Source organism: Kogia breviceps, chromosome 6 (assembly GCF_026419965.1).
Source record: "Kogia breviceps isolate mKogBre1 chromosome 6, mKogBre1 haplotype 1, whole genome shotgun sequence".
NCBI lineage: Eukaryota > Metazoa > Chordata > Mammalia > Artiodactyla > Physeteridae > Kogia > Kogia breviceps.
In genome coordinates this window covers 9841196-9854496 of record NC_081315.1, presented here as the reverse complement: position 1 = coordinate 9854496, position 13301 = coordinate 9841196, and the positions used below count along the sequence as shown (strand labels likewise).

General features: G+C 41.0%; 1 protein-coding gene across 13 annotated transcripts in view; it reads right to left on the bottom strand.

Moving 5' to 3' along the window:
* Positions 1–12793, bottom strand: part of CCSER1 (coiled-coil serine rich protein 1) — a 1267249-nt gene extending 1254456 nt beyond the window's left edge. For 11 of the 13 annotated variants that reach the window (XR_010840963.1, XM_067035510.1, XM_059067337.2 and 8 more), the window contains exon 1: positions 12354–12793. The gene's annotated coding sequence lies outside the window, so the exon portion shown is untranslated. Of the gene's footprint in view, positions 1–11948; positions 12147–12353 lie in introns of those variants that run through there. The other 2 variants (XM_067035509.1, XM_067035513.1) reach the window with 2 other exon arrangements.
* Positions 12794–13301: the final 508 nt, after the last annotated feature.

Genomic DNA, 13301 nt, shown 5'->3' with positions numbered 1-13301 from the left:
TGGTGCTGAATTCTCTTAGCTTTTGCTTGTCTGTAAAGCTTTTGATTTCTCCATTGAATCTGAATGAGATCCTTGCTGGGTAGAGTAATCTTGGTTGTAGGTTCTTCCCTTTCATCACTTTAAGTATATCATGCCACTCCCTTCTGGCTTGTAGAGTTTCTGCTGAGAAATCAGCTGTTAACCTTATGCGAGTTCCCTTGTATGTTGTCATTTTCCCTTGCTGCTTTCAGTAATTTTTCTTTGTCTTTAATTTTTGCCAATTTGATTCCTATGTGTCTCGGTGTGTTTCTCCTTGGGTTAATCCTGTATGGGACTCTCTGTGCTTCCTGGATTTGGGTGGCTATTTCCTTTCCCATGTTAGGGAAGTTTTCGACTATAAGGTCTTCAAATATTTTCTCGGGTCCTTTCTCTCTCTCCTCCTTCTGGGACCCCTATAATGCAAATGTTGTTGCGTTTAATGTTGTCCCAGAGGTCTCTTAGGCTGTCTTCATTTCTTTTCATTCTTTTTTCTTTATTCTGTTCTGCAGCAGTGAATTCCACCATTCTGTCTTCCAGGTCACTTATCCATTCTTCTGCCTCAGTTATTCTGCTATTGACTCCTTCTAGTGTAGTTTTCATTTCAGTTACTGTATTGTTCATCTCTGTTTGTTTGTTCTTTAATTCTTCTAGATCTTTGTTAAACATTTCTTGCGTCTTCTTGATCTTTGCCTCCATTCTTTTTCTGAAGTCCTGGATCATCTTCACTATCATTACTCCGAATTCTTTTTCTGGAAGATTGCCTATCTCCATTTCATTTAGTTATTTTTCTGGGGGTTTGTCTTGTTCCCTAAACTGGTACATAGCCCTATGCCTTTTCATCTTGTCTATCTTTCTGTGAATGTGGTTTTTGTTCCACAGGCTGCAAGACCATAGTTCTTCTTACTTCTGCTGTCGGCCTCTGGTTTGAATCCTGGTTCTTCATTTAATACATTTCTATATTGGTCAAGTTACTTAACTTCTGTGCTTCAGTTTCTTCACCTGGTCCGATATGCTGAAGAACAGCAGGATCTGGCACTCTTGTCCATAAGCACTTTTCAGCGAGCGCTGAAGGTAAATAATAATAGTGAGTAGGCAAATAGCTGCAACCAAACCATAGTTTTTATAGGAGTGTTTCATCTCTAGTATTATTAGAAAATGACTAGCAATTGGGAGATTAGGATTGACATATATACACTAATATGTATAAAATAGACAACATAAGAACCTGCTGTATAAAAAAAAAAAATTCAGAAATTCAAAAAAAATAGAAAATGACTAGCAATTTTTAATCTCTAAAATTAATGATGATATTATTTGGCATAATTCTAAATACTTAGTAAAAAAATTATTAGTTTTCCAAACTCTGAGTCTATTTGAGATGGTTATATAAAACTTTTGCTTTATTCATTTTTTAGCACTTTTTAACTTTCTTTTACATCTAAGTTATTCTGACTCCATATTTGAGTTATATACTAGCTTTCCCAAGGGGTGAAAGTCGCTAAAAAATATAGCTTTTCTTTTTATGCTTCATAATTGAAACATTCCTGCTGGCAATAGGTAAAAGAAAAAAATCAAAACAGGAAAGAGAAACAGCATGATGTACAGGATAGATAGTAGTTATACTTCAAAAACATGAAAAGCAGAATTATAAAGTGAAAATATCCCCCAGGAAAAGGGCCCACAACCATTTTCTATGGTTCATGCACTTGAAATACAGGGAATTTCTGACCAAAAGGAAAAATGTGGTACCTAAACTATTCTTGCACTGTCCCAATAAGGGAACATATAGACAGGTACACAATTTACCTATATCATGTAAAAGTGATAAGTAAGTCAATACCACACCAGTGACAGGATGACTTCCATGTAAACAAAAGAGTTTTTCTATGATGACATTGTCACTTATTGCCACACTGAACATTCAGAACAATGATATGTGTGAGGGTGGAGTACTGCAAACAAGCACACTTACTTTTATGGCAGTCCAGGAAGTCACTAATGTGGCTATAAGAAGACAGAGAGAAGTCTACCAAGTTCCATTCTCACCAAGTACCATGGATAATGTGGGCACTTGCAATTGGGAACTAGATTGTAAGCTTCAGGAGGACAGAAACCATATGTTTCATTAATCAATATATATGCAGGTACTAGTAATATTTGTTTTCTCAAAGAATCCTACCAGCCTCACATGGCCTAAGATTTGCAAACATTTCAAAATGTGTATCTGGGCTATAGGAACTGAGAGGAGATCCCAAGTTCCAGATGCCTTAGAAAATGAATATGGAGTGGATGTTCAGGATGCTTGTTTGAGGACATGACAAACCAGACAGCCCTTTGGCCCCCAATCTCCATATCAGCCTATGCTACTTTCCTTAAACCTTGCTATCCCCTAACGCCCATGGTATGTATGCCATAGTTCTTCCATTCTTTTCATTGTTTCAAGACTTTTGGCCATTTTAGGTTACTTGGTTCCAAGTTAAGAACACATTTTCAGTCCATGAAAAAGCCATGGAGGGCAGCATTCAAAGTGAGCCTAGATGTGATTAGCACTGGGAATAGTTCACATAAGATGTACAATATTCAAGTCACTCTTAAGCAGTATTCATTCATTTATCAATTACTGAGCATCTTCACGTCACAGAGTTAGATGAGCTGTTTGAAAAAGAGAATAAAGCACAAAACACCTGCCCTCATTAAGCTCACAATCCAGTGGGCATGAACACAAGCAAGCAATGAATTATGATACTTTAAATGGAGATTTGATAATGATATATACACAGGCTGTTACTGACACTCACAATAGGCTTCTTACATAGGGTTGAGGTAATAAGCATCCTTGAATTTTACATTTGAATTGAGCCTTGAAGGACCCACTGGAATAAGCCAAATGATGGAAGGTTAGTCATTCCAAGTGAATGATGCAGCATCTGCAATGTCAGGCTCTATGATTAGCAAAAACAAAAACAACAAAGTATTTTGCACAGTTTTGCAAGAGAGGATTTTGGCAAGAGTCTGGTACCCTGGATAGCTCCCTTGCCTCAAAGGTGACTGGAGAGACTGAGGTCTAGCAGATTGGAAAGGGGGCTGAAGGATCTCCAGAACTTCAAATTCACCAATCTATCCTATATTCAAATTAAAACTCTTTGGCTTTTAAGATACATCATCCAATCATTTCCTGCATTAGACTTACGGGGCTACGTTTTGTGTGTCACCATCCAATGAACCTGATGCTCCTCAAATATCCTGAGAGGCAATTCCTTCCTACTCTTCACTGGATAGTTAATGCTATAGTGTCTTTATCCCTTCAGTGTTTTGAGCAGCACCTGGACCTGGCACCGTCACAATTTCCCCCTGGAATGCTTCATATTATACTCTACCTCTGATCAGCTTAGACCCTCCCAGGGCCCTTCATTCTTTCACGAGGTTGACTGGTGTTGTTGAAGAAGATATCTCCCAATACCACCATATTTACGTCTTGAGGTACACTGTAGGAACTATCCCTCAAAGTTAATTTTAACCATAATGTTGCTGTAAGTTTATACATTTGCTGTGTACAAATCTGTAATGATTTTTTGATGGCCTTGTTTAGTAATCTATACTTTATGTTTAAAAATTATGGCTATAAGAGGTGCACTCTAACTTTTAGGTAACTCACTTATTAGTGAATACATTTAGTTTCTTGGGTCTGTTTGCACATGAATATAGTATTAAGAATTGAAAACAAAGTCAAATAACTATTCTTGAGCTATCTGCCCAGTAGGTACATTCCTTTGAAAATTTAGGAATCCTGGTGTACAGACCCATTGGTTTTGTTATCAATAAGATATTTTGAAACTTTACCTGAAATAAGTTACTCTTAGTCTGCATTTCTAATACTGAATTTGAGTTTTGTTTAGAGGTATGGTTTAGAGGTATGTTTTTCCTTTTCTTAACCTTCTCATCTGATGTCTTTTCCCTTTCAAGCTTTTCCTGGATATCCTAAAGAATACTGTATCTTAGAAAACAGTACTCACTAAACACATTTCATATATTCTGACTTAATGACTTAATGTTCTGGTAATCTGTATACCTATAAATAACAAAAAACAATCAAACAAACAAAAATACTTGAGGAAGAATTGCCTAGTGTGTCAAAGCCTACATCTGCATTTATTTCCGTCATGTTTTTACACTTGTTTTGATTTTATCTGTAAACCTTACATGGGTTTATGATGTATCATTTGCTGCTACTGCCAAAACCAAACAAAAAAACAAAAAAGCCAAACACATAACAATAACAACTCACTAACAGAATCACAGTATTTAACTTTCCAGGAAAGAGTTCATTGCAGTGAACAGATACATAAGAAATATGACATGCCAGTCTAAATTTGGTTGATGAGGAAGGTGTATCACTAAGACTCCCAGAAAAGTTGAATTAAGGTAACACACCTGGCTTAACAAACACGTCCTGAACAAAGGAATACCACTAGGTTTCATTAACAAATGGGGAAAATCAGAGAAGGCATCACAGTCTGAAGTATGTTTCTTCAGCTGTTTGACATTCCAAACATATCATATTCAAATAAGGTTCCACAAGAGAATGGAGAAGAGCCAGATCATCTTGAAATAAACAACTGACTTAGAATAAGAGAAACAGGCAAACACTAAAGAATCAAACGAGACATGGAAGAATCTGTATTCCATTTACGTGGATTAAGCTGTTAAGCAACCACAGGAACCAAAAGAGGTACACTCTCCTTGAAACAGACTGACTTACTCATAATAAGCATTTACAAAATGTTTGCTGTCAGTGATGATGAATGAGGTAGCTCTAGAGTGGGACACGGCCAGATGAGGGCAGATAACATGTAGCAAAATGAGGCAGTCTGGTGATGGTCAGAACCTGGAACTAGACGTGCCCTGTAGTCTGAAAAGCACTATACAACCCCAGCTGTAAGTACTTCCAAAAAGTCCAACCAACCTGTGTATCTGGGGGTGGGGCAATATGCCATAAGTGTCTGGCATCATGGATGGCCAAGAGTGAGCCCTGGAAATGAAGCACACCTCTAAGAGCTGGAAGTGAGAGCCAGGAAAGTAATTACGAGGGGCAGCCGGGGCGGAATCTGGTGGCAGATGAAAGGGCTCAGGAAGTGAGGTGGTTTAGAAGCATGATCCAAGTCCTTAAAGAAATAAAGAAAGCTCTGTCAGAAGAAAAGAAAGGCCTTGCTCAAATGCTATGAGAAATGGTGATATCGAGTAAGTTACCAAGATGCAGGGGAAAACATTAGGTGAGAAATTAGTTTCAGTTATAAGAAAAAGGCATTACTGTAAACACACTATAACATTAGAGCTGGACAGCAAGGGTGGCTTGATGTTAAGTCCCAACCTGTTGGGCGAGAAGCCAGTCAATCTTCCGCTACACGGAAGGATTGGTCCTAAATCAGGGGCATGGCTAAGGTTCCAGTTAATGATTAAACGATTCCAGCAACAGAGAACAGATTCTGACAAAATCTACAAAATCTCTCACCTAAGAGACACCCTCAGTGAAACAACAATTTTTTTCCTTTTGATATTAGGCATCTACTTTTATTCATGTTATTGACTGATTTAAACACATTATGAAATATATAACTTTGTCCATTAGTCTAGTAGAGGGCTTCAGAATAACCAAATTTAACTGTCCATGGACTTTTACAGAATTAGAATATTTAAATATTTTTAAATATGCCCTTTGCTTCAAACATTTGAACACTGACTAAACCCACATTTAAATAAATAAGTTGAAGATTAAAAGCCAAAAGAAACTGAACTGATATGATCATGCAATTATTTTCTTCTCATGGGAGACAGCTGAATTAATAGACTGCACCTGAAGTCAACTTTGCTTGAGCAAGGTACTCAAAGCTCTGTGTGAACTTTTCCAGAAGATAAGCTGCATATCTCCAAATATGAAGAATATCTAATATCTTAATAGTCTCTGCATAAAGGCACTAATTCTTAAAATTATACTTGGTTACATCTTAAATTTCCACTAATAAGTTGGGAGATTCTGACCAGCTGGGGTAAAAGAATTGTGATTGAGTGGCACTGAGGGTAAAAAATATCAGTACTGAAAAGAGCAATAAGAAGACGGGAGCATCACCCTTACAAGTCCTCCATCACTTCTTCCAATCACCCAAAAAGCAACAACAGCACTGCTGAAGATAGTGGCAACACGGTGAGTAATGCACAGATATTGCTGGGCCCTGAGTCAAACCAAGAATAAGAAGAAAATACACTCCTTCACGTTTTCTGTCCACTGGTTTCATAATTTCTTCATCATTGTAAAAATAAAATAAAATCAATATTTGGTGTCGGTAGCTTTGGCAGAGCACAGAACAGAATGTCGGTTTCCTCATCTCTAAAATATGCACAAAACTTTATAATGTTAGGAGAATTGCATGGCATAACGTATATAAAGTGATTAACATGGAAGACATGTTCAGCACATTACAGCCATTGCTGCTGTTGTTAATAAACATCTCATCATTTGCAAAAAAAAAAAAAAAAAGGAAAACAACACCTGTGCTTATATTCTAGGACTCCCTTTATTTTAAAATATTTTTAAAAGCATCAGTCTTTGGAAAAACATAAAACACCCTTAGAATAAAGGCAGACAGTTATTCAACCAATATATTTATGTGTTGGCCACCGTTAAATCCTGATGATTCTGAACCAGTCACACAAATACACATAAAATTAAACTGCAATGAGTACCACAAAGTAGAAGAACATGCAACTAAAACAATATATAATAGGGCAACTAATGTAGCAAAGGAGGCCAAGGAAGGTTTCCTTAGGGAAGAGATGCTTGAGCTCATATCTGAAAGGCAGGGGTGGGGGGAGTGGCGGGGGAGGGTGAAGTGAGGGAGAAGGATACTAAGAGAGATACAGGATTTGAACACATTATCTTTAATCTTGAAGGATGTACAGATGTGGTATAAAATTTATTTTAGTAGTAAGAACATTTGAGAGAACATTCCACACTGGTGAAGCTATTGTTGAGCAACTAAAATAACTGTAGTCTTACACAGAGAAGATGATTATAAATGCCAAGACGAAAAATATCACATGAGGCAACAAAACTAAACAAAAATTGATCAACCTTTGTACACTGTGCATATTTTTTGCCTTGTAAATGACTACCAATAAGGTAAGTCTGAGGTCATTACTGTCCAGTTAAATTCCACACTTACGTATTGCTTCCCCAATCAACAACAAATATGTGCACAGGAATTAGAGAGTCATTTTTATTTTTAATTAAGATGTAACTCTTCTGATGGAGAATGTAATATTTTCTAGGTCTAAATAGTTAAAGCTTAGTTATCTCTACCAGTTGAGGAAAGTATTTAGATACAAAATAGGTAGAAAACACAGTCTTCAAGTTTCACTATAAAATATTCTAGGTCAGTGGTTCACAATCTTTAGAGTGGGTGAGAACCATGTAGGGGACGCCAGCGCAGAGTTTCTGATTCAGTCACTCAATGGAATTGATTTTAACGAGTTCTCTGGTGCTACTGATCAGGGAACCACATTTTGAGAACTACTGCTCTAGGTTAAGAATTTGCCATTAGGTAATAAAAATGTTTCCTTATAAATGATGTTTAGATGTTATTTAGTATCAGAGCACAGTTACAGTGTTCAAATATTTTAATAAGTTTAATTAAAATTTCAAAATTGTCAGTGCAGTGTAAATAACACAAAACGAAAAAGTACAGTTTAAGTTAATCTAAATATAGGGCCAGGAATCTGGCCAAACAAACTTTATCTGTCAAAGACCTAAGCAGAAATGGGTTTTTTGGGCTTCCCTGGTGGCGCAGTGGTTGAGAATCCGCCTGCCGATGCAGGGGACACGGGTTCGTGACCCGGTCCGGGAAGATCCCACGTGCCGCGGAGCGGCTGGGCCCGTGAGCCGTGGCCGCTGAGCCTGCGCGTCCGGAGCCTGTGCTCCGCAACGGGAGAGGCCACGACAGTGAGAGGCCCGCGTATCGCCAAAAAAAAAAAAAAGAAATGGGTTTTTTTATTGTAATACCACAGACCCTAGTAAACATTTTCAACCACCACTTTTTTTTTTGCCATTTTGTTTAGCCCACATATGAAAACAGCTTGAAATGAAATACAGTCATTTTAAAGTGAGAACTGCTAGCGATATGCTGGTACTGTATCAACTGCAGCTTCGACTGGTCAGCTTTACATTTTTATATTTAGTTTAAGCTACATATTGAAGTATGTTTCTTTTGTTGGTGTCTTTCATCAATCTCCTCATCTTTTCTCACTGCTTCTCCCACCACAGACTTCATGATTTATTGTTAACTGACACTCTCGCGTAGTGAAGATAATATTGCTGATAGAAGCGTACGTCCTCAATATAAAGCAAATAGATTCTGTCACTATCCAGTAAGGAAATCATGCACAAGCTGTCAGTCATGCAGTAGGAGAGATTATCAAAGTGATACACCTGTGACATATAGTCCAAAACCACACTCAAAAGAGACCAATTAACAGATACACTGGTCTGTACTTTGACCACACTGGAAATCATCCCATCCCTGCATGAATATGAAACAGGCGATTCAATAGGATTTTCACTTCTGTAATAACGCTTATCTATTCACTGTTGACAAAATATATACACAAATCTTTTAATTTCACTAATCTGAAAGAAATTCTACTCTGTTATTTATTGAAAGTGATATCTAATATTTGTACTATTTCCTTATTGTGACCATAACATACTTCTCAGATGTCATACTGAACAGACAGGCTCAATGTCAATTCAGATCTTTCCCCCTGTGGTCTTAAAATGGTGAAATGCATTTTAAACAGTTTTGTGTTTGCTTTTATATATATAAACAAATATATACACAAAGAGCAAATAACTAAGTTCAAAATGCTCAGAGACTAATAAGAGCATACTCTTATTAGTAATACAATCTATTTACCAGAAGACAACTAAAACATCTTTAAAACTGTCACTACAATTCTAAAATTGTTCCCCATAGGCCCTACATCATAGCTATATATTCATGGAAAATCATGTAAGGATAGATTAACTATTATGCAGATGCATTCTAATAACTTTAAAATTAAAATATTATAGAAAATATATTAATGAGTTACACATTTTATATGAATAAAATAGTAAGCATTCCATGACTGCTCACTATGAATACAGTTGTTCTTTTACATATCTCATACTCTTTCCTTTAGAGCAAATCTAAGGAGTGTTGGCTAAGGATGTAACTCAGACACCTCACTTCATGTACATGTCACCTTGTTACTAATATAAAATGCAATACTTTAGTGTGATGTGGTATATTTAAATATTTAGAGCAATTATTCTCTATAAATGCATATAAAGCACATTTTTCATTAAAAGGCAAGATAAATTCAAAAATTTGTCTTCTTAGGTACAGAAATATTGACAATTCCAAGAATGCAGTGTACAGAATGTTGTTCCTCAAAACCAGACTCACCTGCACTTTGCACAACAAATTCAACCACTTTGCAATATCAAAATCTTCAAAACAAACTTATCTTTCTTATATCTTTCGTTCTGTTCTACAATTCCAGGAGACTTACATCTTATACCTTATATTCTCGTCCACAAGCCACTAATACTATTTATCCCTTAAGATCAAAACCAAGCAAGTCTTACCTACCCCGGAAGTCTTTTCAGACAAAATCCAGTATGAAGTGTTACTGTCGTGCTCTGAACTCCTGCAGTCTTCATTAGACATGCAACCTCTTATTGTCAAGGGTCTTTACCTCTGCTCAACCATGCCCATCAGATTTGCCCCAACTGGAGAGTAAGCTCCTGAAGGGCAGGAAGCAAGGACGTCTTACGTTCCTCCACAGGACCTAGATAGTATCTTGCACGTGACAGGCCCTTTATTATGAACACTGTGTGATAAAATCTAATAAGGAGTTCAATACCTATAAAAATATAGTATTTTTTCATTTTCTACTTCACAAGTTTGATATAAATTAACATTCTACAGTAAAAAATTTATCATTAAAGTAATAAACAGTTGCTGATTCTCTGATGGTGTCAAAGAAGTATTCATAAACGTGACTTTCAATGATTGCAATAATATAATTCATCAAGCACATTTTAAAATTCCCCATTACTTCCACATTCCAGTGATTCAGGAAAGTGAAGGAAACAGCCCTCAGAGTGCGGCGCTCAGTTCAAGTTTTAATGTGATATATAAAACCTGCACGTGCTCCAATGCTAAACATGTACTTTAAACCAACACCAATCTAACCAAATCAAAATAACAAATCCTTAACACTGCTTTGTCTTCCAAATAAACAGGACTGTTAAGGAAAGCTACTTTCCCACTGGAAAAAAAAAACAACCGTTGCCATGTTTTGATCAAAATAAGGAGCTCCTTAATTAATACCAAATGAAGACAAATCACTCTGACAATAAGTTGGTCAGTCTACTTCTCCTTCTTCTCCGTGAAATTACTGAACCGGTGGTTGCAATATGGAATTTCAGTGCTTTAAAAACATTGTATTTGGCAGGTGCTTAAAGGCATCCCAATTTAAAATAACAAGGACACTGTCCTATCTCCGTCACAACCCTGTCATCGGTTCTATGAAAACACAGGTTGCTACTTTTAAGAACAAACATAAAGTTGCTACAGCATAGTTGGCAGACACTGCCCTAAGGCATTCCAAGCTTCAAGTCATGTCTTAGGAATTTCTGCCTGTCATAAAGCAAAGAGAAAAAGAAACCAAAACAAGTTAATTATGTTGTAGACTAGATTAATAGATTAATAGTATTTTAGGTCTTTTCTTAATAGCTAGTTGTAATTTTCACCAGTAATAATCGATATAAACTAACTAGGTGTCTGCTTCTCTTTCTTCCCCAAGGCTTTTAATAAAACCAGCTTTATGGTAAAATGTGTGCGCATTACTTTTAATAGCCTTTCTTAGGGGTAGAAATGGAGGATATGTGTTACATATCACTGGGAAGGTATCCAACTGTAAAGATATGAGAAATGAAAGCTGTTGAAACCAAGTAGGTACTTTCTGTCTGTAGGTGTTGTTATTGGTGGCCTGAAGAGGTAGGAGGGGTGGAGAATAAGTACATACAAACATTAAAGGGCAAGAGATCCGTAACTTCTAAGAAGCATTTTTTTTCCACCTGTAAAATGACAAGTGATTTTCTGACTTCCTTCACCTCATATTCAATGTCCCACGGTGGGGAGGGGAAATGGAAAGCAGAATTGCTTCTAATTCTGAGAAAGAAAAGGGGAGAGATGGGAGAGAGGAACAGAGAGAGAGAGAGAGAGAGGAGGACAGAGGGCGAGGGAGAAGCCCAGGAACCACGGAAGGAAACCCGCAGAGATTTCACAACTCTTTGCCATAAATAGCCTTTCTTCTCACTCTGGATACTCCTCCTCTACATCAGCAAGACTCAGCCTCCACGCGCAGAGCAGCACCATTCACAAATCCCTCCGTCACCCCGTCTCGCACACCTGCCCTTGATGGCACTGCCTGTACGAGTCGTGGGACACATGCCAAAAGGTGGCGGGAGGCGGAGCAAGGGGACACCTGCGGTTTCATATCGGGACTGATTTCCTTTCCCGGGGAACCGCTTTGATTAGTCAGGAGCGCGAAAACACACACACACACACACACCCATCCCTGGAGCCCTTGACACACCACCACAAAGCAATTTGTTCACGCTAAGTCGCTACTGCTCCTGCCGCCGCTGGGGAGCGTCTGGCCCCCAACCCAGGAAGCCAGCGCCGGAGAACGAGCTGGTGCAGGAAAGAGGACGTCCAGGCTCGGGCACTGCGGCTCCCCGCCCCCTCCTTCCTCTTGCCCCTCCCCCGCCGCCGCCCCCGCCCGGGCGCCCGCAGCCCCCGGCGTCAGCGCTGCCCGGCCGCCCCTACCTGCGCGAAGCGAGCGGCGAAGGAGGGGAGCAGCCACCAGCCTGCGCCAACTCTTGCCTTCTCGGCCGGCCGCGCTCCGCATCGCCCCGGAGTGGCGGCCGCGGGGAGCCGAGCACTCAAGAGCGCGGAGGAAAAGGCCACGCAGCACGCGGGGAGTCGCGCGCCGGCGGAGAAGCGAGCCCGTCCGCCTCCCTCCCACCCCGCCCGCGAGGCCAGGTCTCCGCGCCGCGCACGCCGGGCCCACGGCCGGCGCCCCTGGCCTGCGCGCGGGCTGCTCCGGGGCGGCCCGGGCACGGCGCGACCAGCCGCCGGGCGGTCCTCCCGCGTCCGCCGGAGGCCAGCGCCAGTGTCGCGGCGACGCGAAGCGCGACCCTCCGGGCGCGGGGGCACCGGGGGCGTTACTACCTGGAGGGCTCCGCGGCGCTTGTTAGGCTTCTCCCGGGCACGCGGGGATTTCTGTCTTCGGAGCACGGGGGTTGTCTTTCCTGGTCCCCCTCCTCTGCCCTCCCTCCCCTCCTTGGCCGTTGGGCTCCTTCTCTCCACTCCCAGATGCACAGAGTCGAGCTGCGTTATTTAATAATCCTCCTGCTCCTCCTGCCTGCGCCAGCAGAGCTGCTCTGCCTGAGCCACCGCTTCCCAGGCAGTCATGTTGTGGAGAGAGGGAGACGGCGAGAGGCGGATTGGCAGTCGGTCGGCGACTGTTCGGGGTGAGAGAGGCAAGAGCGGAGCAAGAGGAGGGCAGGGGAGGGACGTGGGGAGGCGCTTCCAAGTGTGTGAGTGCGCGGCGTGCGACTGAGTGGGGGACGAGAGAGACACCTCCCGGTTAGGCCGCGCTCCCTGTCTCTGAGGAGGGCGGCGGCGAGCACAGCTTTTATAGGGGCGGGGGGGGGAGGAGTTAAACTGGGGCGGGGGGAGGGGTTAAACTGGGGCGGGGCGTTGATGGCTCAGAGGACGGCGCCCGGCCAACTGAGGCCGCGGGTTGCCACGCACGCATACTCTTGCATTAACGCGCGCACACCCACTGCTGGCCCGTTGCTGAGTTTTCATTTTAGGGGAAGCTGTATCTGGTCGTGCTGACTTGGCTTTGCACTCAGCCCATCCTCGTGAGTGCGTCGAGTCCAAGTGCATTGGCAGGTCAAAAGTGGAAGAGAGGGAGAATCTGAAGCTCTGCGAAGGGGCCGCGGTAATGCTGAAAATGCACTGTATCTTTTCTCTCCAAACCACCGATGCTATTTTCTTTCTCTTCCACCTCTCAGGGAGGAAACTGTGAGGCTTCCTCCTCTTTTCCTTCTCACCCAGGCTATTCACATCCTGACTCATCTCTTACCTCAAAGGCAGCAAGAAACCTCGCTT